A 6,766-nucleotide genomic window follows, 5' to 3' on the forward strand; every position below is an offset into this window, starting at 1 on the left:
AACAAGCACAGCAAACTCATTGCAATGTGTCGTGGAGCAGATACCGCAGAAATAAATAACGGAATGCCACAATGAATGCGTTTCCGTCCGGACTTTTCGCTGCTGGACTATTCTATGGAGAATATGTTACCCGATTACTATTCGCAGTTAGCAGCAATAAATATGAACGCGAATCGGATGTAATTTATCCATGTGTTGAAGGAAATTTTTTTCCGTTAAATTTACAGAAACCGTGTTGAGATTAATGCAAGTATAAACGCGATCAATAAACAGCGAAGTAAATAAATCACTCACACTCATTCGTTGCATTAAACGTCTAAGCAAGTGCCCACTCTACATTGTTGTGCCAGATTGGTCCCAACAAATGGTGTCGACAACGGTACCGATATCGTGCCATTTTGCAACGATTTTGTCGACCTACCCTTCGTATTCGACAACCAATTTCGAGCCAAACCTGTGCCAATCTGGCACCGCGTCGACCGATTGAAAAACTGCTTAACCCTCATTATGGTGGTATTTGTTTTCATGAAAGTTGAAACAAACATTTAAAAAACCGGCGATGGAAATTATTTAATTTATTTACAATGCTGGTTTATTTACATCAATACTAATACATGGCTGTACTACAGTTATAATAGATAAAAGCACTATATAATGAGCGAACCAAATTTTCTTTTGAACAAATTATATGCTACACCGTTCAGAGAGAACATTTTGGTTCACCGGTGTGGATGAATCAAATTTTCACTAAAAAGTAAATGTAGACATAAATGTATTGATTATTATAAATTGTGCAAGTGAGTTTTACCTGAACATTCCTATTTATTCCTGTTCATATCCTGGATGTTGATAGCATTAGCGAAGAGTGTGTTTAATACAATCGTTGAATACAGATACGGGTTTTACTCCGGCAAATTTGAGGTTCGGTAATTGGAGCCATAGCAACAGAAGCTTTTCCACAACTGGGGCGTACTCTGAAATGAAATGCATTTCATTTAATAATTTATTGCACATATTCAATAGATATACATACCAAGTTGCTATTGACACACACTTAATCGCGGGTTCTATACACAAGGAAACACAACTGGAACTTATTCCGGACTATTGCGTAGGAATAGTACATGGTACTATTATCCTTAAAATCAACCCATTATTTTATTCCTCGAATTTCTGTTAGCTGCAATTCAAAGAAAAAGACATCCAAATTAAACATTAATTAAAGAAAAACATACTTACTCAAGCAAATTGTTTAATCCATTCACTTCTCTCGTTTTTGTTTATCTGAATGACAGTTCAATGCGAGAGAGGGAAGGCAATCGCTGCAGTGATGCCATTTCGCTCAGCACCAGTTATCGCGTACTTTTATAGTTCAAACTATAGACAGTCCTTCATGCGGGGGTGAGACAGGAGCTTTAATCCAGTACTTTTATAGTACTTTGTGACATTCGGTCCACATCGGGTCCATAACCGCTCGAAAATATATGAAACTGGGTGGGCAGATCAATTATGAAACCATAAAGATCTGGTGGTTGAAAAGTTATTGTCATAATCGACACTTGGTTGCAGATTGTCGTCTGGAATCCGATTCCTGCCACGATGCAATTCACTAGAAAATCCAGTCAACCGCACATAGCTCAAAATCAACCGAACCATCGACCCAGACGAACGAACCAAGAAATGGGATTGACCGGGGGGAACGAGTTGTTGGTCCCATGCAATCGTGAGAAGGAAAGATAAATCAATCCAACGACGAAGCCAAACAATGCTTCAAACAACACTCCCAATCTTCTTCGATGGAGCGATAAATCTTGTGTCGGAGTGATTCGCAGTGTGACAGATTTATTGGCGCGCTGAAATGATGGAACGCTTCGGATAGCAATGATAACAAGCATCCAATGAACCCTGGGCACAAATAACCATGGTTAAGAAGCCATGCTGTGGTTTCTGACAGATTTTGGATCACTCATCCAGAGTGTACATCGGTACTATGCCCAAAACACGCACAGCGGTTGTTGTTATTATGAAACTGAATATTTGGTGTCCTCGTGTCAGGTGAATTCCTTGAACAAATCCTCATTCGATTCATCATATTTGTAAGGAATAAGAACCCCGAGAAAAATAAACATATTTAGATAAATGTATTGCCACAAATAAGTACCCGTTCATTCCACGAAATCTCGAAGCAATGAGATTTGATACGAGTCGAGTTGCCGAGCGAAACCAATTTTGCACCATGTTTTAACAGCAAATTTACACTTAATTAAAAGCAAACATTTGGCTTATTTCGGCGAAATATACAGCGTAACACACAACCACCAGGAACTGATAAATTAAACTCATCAGGCTGCGATGAGTGGAAGAGTGGGTTTGCAATTAACTTGATTTTAAATACCGCTGGAACCTCCGAAAATCATAATCGTGGGGATGTTTATTCATTGAGAGATAAATTATTTTACTGATTCTAACCATCATCATTGTACGTGTCAATTTCATCGCGTGTGTTTTGAGGGCGGAGAAATCTAACCACTTCTGTGTAAGCTAAACCTGTTGATCAGTAATTTACGCTCAATAATTTCACCTATATGGCACCTGTAATAATCCATCTGAGGCCAGCGGAAAGCGTGCTTGCGGCGGCAGGGAACCTGATACCGGCAACTCTACAGCCGCTCCATCCAGCGATGATACGATTCGGCAGCATGCTTTTCGACAGGCCGCCAAATCCAAAGCAAAATTCGAAATCAAAACGTCAAAGTGAAGGAACGAAGTAGAAAAGAATTGAAAAGGAGTAAGGTAAATGATGTTGGTTTGTTCAGTCGAAAATCTGATCTTGGTTTGTTCACTTTTTTGAATGTTATAGTTCAGCGCACCTGTGTCAAATCTGGTATTTAAATATTTTCAAACAAATAACAAATAAGTATTTTCAAAATATCTGTTTCATAATTTACAGTAGTTGTATATGGAATTTTTACGGATTCATGTGTAATACACCTTCTATTGGTGTCAATGCGCCCCTCATTTGAGCTAATGTTAATTAATCACCCGATGATTATTTGGTACCTATTCAGACCTTTTCTGGATTATAACACTTACAAATATGGCAAACATCATGATAGCACACCATTTGTTTTAGAGTTTTATATCCAAATAAAGCCATCTAAGTTTGATCTGCCAAAGAAATGAAACATAAAAATACAGGAGGCGTCTTTGTTTTACCATATTTTCTGTATAAAACATTTATTCCATGTAACTGAGAAACATGTCATTTACAAGTGGTTGAAAAAGCTTGAACGAATATTGTGTTTGAAAATAATCTGATATTATAATGATGAGTTCTATTAGAAATACTAGGAATTTAAAAAGTAAAAGGTTAATTCAACGGGGCTGATAAGAAGATCAATCAATGAACAGTGCTGCGATTTTTGCTCATAGTAAGAAAACGTGAATGTTTGAAGGTATCGATAACAAAAACAAATGATGGGCGGCACGAAGTGTCTTAAAATTGCATGAAACTCTAGTGTCATCTCGAAAGAAAAAAATTTGTCTAAAAATCGACACTCTGGGACTTTGTTTTTTTTCGGAATACGAAACGAAAAGTAAGGTTTAGGGTGCCAATAAAAATAGTTATCTCGATTTTTCATTCGGAACTTGCTACGAAATGTTGACTTGCACGATAATATACCCTATGCAAAATATCAGCTCATTCGGACTTCATTTACTGGTCTCACAAACGTTAAAATTTGAGTTTTTTTGAAAAACGAAAAATGACCGAAAATCGTGGTTTAAAAAATTTTTTTTATGCCAAATGTCTTCAAATTGCATTACTCGTCGAGATTTACAGTTATTTCCAATTTTATTTTGTAAAAAAAATTTTTTTTTGGGCGCTTGGTCGATTTTCCGTCTGAAAAATAGATTTTTGAAAAAAAATTAAGATGTCAGGTATGGGTAAAATCGCATCGAAATTCGTTCAACAACACTCATTCACAGATAAAACTCACCCTTCTATTCTCTGTTTATGCCTCACTTTATTTGAGGCAGAAAACATTCACTTATCCTCTTCGCAAAGTTCATTCTCGATTAGCACGGAAAAATACTGTCTCGATTCCGCTCATCTATTCTCAGAAAATTTAGCATTCTCTCTTTTGTCTCTCGGGATGACGTTAGATAGTGATAGAATCAAATTGGAAACTTTTGCTTGAGCCAGCGAGTGCCTCTGTAAAATCATTCGTTTTTCACTCAAATAGCAATAATTGAGCCTTGATCGTGGAAGTAAAATATAGGTAGATAGTTGAAATCAAGTTGTTTCCTGTGCACTATTACAATGACATTGTTTTGTTTCTAATATGAAACTATCTAAACCAACGCAAAAGACCATATTAACGCAAGTTATTGGTGAGCGGGAAAGTGGATTCATGTGCATTTGAATGCTGACAAGGAAAAGAGTATAAGGGAAAATAAAATCATACATACACGCAGATTCAGTCTATTTTGACTCACATGTTATTTTGTTTCGTGCGATCTTTCCAAAGGAATATTCATTCATTGAATGTTGTTTTCAATTTATTGTTTTGTTATGTTCACTATCAGTTCCGAATGAAGATGGTCGGGGAGTGTAAAATGATTCATCGTGCAATCTCACGATTGCTTGCTGCATTCTTTTCGCCATGATTATAACAAGCGGATACAACAGTAATTTATAATTAGGTGTGGAGAAATGAGCGAATGAACTTTTCCATACTTGATAACTGTATATCTCAACGTGTCATGCAATTTTAAGACATTTGGAATCAACATTTTTTGACGTAGGACTACGTCTAACCCGAAGATATAGGGGGTGAAATGAAAATCTAGGCACTGAACAAGTAAAAAAAAAATGCAAGATTTGGAACGCTTATAACTCGGGCATTGCTCAATAGATCGCAAAGGTTTTTGCATCAATTGATAGGAAATATATCTACGCATCTATCATAACGAATAACATTTCATTTTTCTTGAGATTAATAATTGAATTATTGTGAAATATCAATCATTGTCCAAATGCACTATGTGCCCATTTTTGATTGGTCCATTTTGTGCTCCTCAAATCTTACCGACCAAAACGGGCAACCAGAGCAGCAGCGAAATACAATGGAGAACGATTGGAAAGGAAAAAGAGGAAAAAGAACGAAACATTGGTCGCAGTCTCACACATGCGTAATTCTCGAGCCAGCCAGTCAGCTTAAAAATCCCCGCTCCGCTGCCGTAACGATCATAACTTAAAGATGTAGAACCCTAGGTTGATCACTTGAAATGTAGTATTATATTATAATGTACACCAAATTAAGAAAGAAAAAGAATTTAAGTGAAAAAAAAGCCGTAACGACCGCTAAAGTACAAAACGCAAAATATACAAAATATCATCTCTTTCAAATCGTAAATCAGTGTGGTTGTATGGCATCGTTTCACATCACATCGCATTAACGGATTGGTGCCGGAGCACCAGTGTACCTAATAGCGGTTATAGAATTTCGGCCGCCATAGTGTTCGAGTTGGCTTGCAAAGCTGCTCACGACAATGAGAAAACCCGCCTACAGAACAGAGCACATTCGGTTCGGTGGCAACAACTAGTTGAAGCTGGCAAACGCTATCGCAAAACGGCAGCAGGTAGAAGAAGGAAAAAGTTTGTTTATACAAACTGCTTTGGTGGCAAAACCAGCCACCGTCAAACACGGCGTTTTTCAGCGACCTTTTTTTAAAGTTTTTCACAATACCAATGCATTCTAAAGTGACAAAACATGACATATAATATAAACTGATTTATTTTGTTTATGCTTGTTCTTGAACTTATTGGTGGTTGGGGTCTTTTAAATTGATCATTCAGATTTCACAAACCCATGCATGGTTTCCGAATTAAAAGTGGCTTCAAATTACACTACATTGTATGCAGGATGACATTAACGAATTTTCTCGGTAGGAAGAACTGCTTTCTTTGGTTGATAACTGATGTTGAAAATTGACAGACGTTACATCTGCATTGTATAGAAAAATAACTAAGGACATGATGAGCTATGTATTTCCTGCTGCTCTGTTCTTATTTTAAAGGACTTTAATCCGAAGGTCATCCGTCCCTGTATTTACTGTTGGTTTTTCAGAACGCTTATAGCTCGTTTATTTCTCGACAGATCGTAGAGTTCGTCTCCAAAACCTCAGTTCTTTTTCATTTTTATTTACTTTGTTTGTTTGTGTTTGTCAAATCTTACAATTCATTCGTCTCCGAAACCACAGTTTAAGGTACGGTAATGTGCTCAATAGTGAAATATATGATAGTGAATGAGCTGATGACCACCTATGCATTCCCTATCACAGCCATCATTTTGATTGTACGATATGTGCATACGCCGAAAGATGACCGGCGTTGAACATTTAATAAGTACAAAGCCTTCAGAAAAAAATCAAGAATCAACTATAAGATAGTGAGAAAAAATTGAGAAAGTTTGTAAAAAAACGCAAAAACACAACACCAAAGGTCACAAACCCCCAACATGTTCATAAAGAGTAAACAGTGAACTAATCCATTTTTTCAGGAAGATAGGTAGGTATTCACGTAGGAGAAGAAAAGAAACAATATATTTAAAATATATATTTAGCAAAAGCTGTCCCCTTTGTATAGTCCTACGTCACTCCGGTTATATCCCCAACATTACCCACCCGTCTTTTTAAACCCCGATTTCCGGTGATTTTGCGGTTTTAAAAAAAAATTCAAATTTTAACGTCTGCGACACCAGAA

The 6,766-nt window shown here is 36.9% G+C and overlaps 1 long non-coding RNA gene across 1 annotated transcript; it reads right to left on the reverse strand.

The window, feature by feature from the left end:
* Positions 1–568: 568 nt before the first annotated feature.
* On the reverse strand, positions 569–1,328 carry LOC129763286 (uncharacterized). Its single transcript, XR_008740874.1, has 4 exons — positions 1,240–1,328; positions 1,034–1,180; positions 809–974; positions 569–747 (listed from the first exon to the last, which is right to left on the reverse strand). It is a non-coding gene; the product is annotated as an uncharacterized LOC129763286 (long non-coding RNA).
* Positions 1,329–6,766: the final 5,438 nt, after the last annotated feature.

This window comes from Toxorhynchites rutilus, chromosome 1, assembly GCF_029784135.1.
Source record: "Toxorhynchites rutilus septentrionalis strain SRP chromosome 1, ASM2978413v1, whole genome shotgun sequence".
Lineage (NCBI taxonomy): Eukaryota > Metazoa > Arthropoda > Insecta > Diptera > Culicidae > Toxorhynchites > Toxorhynchites rutilus.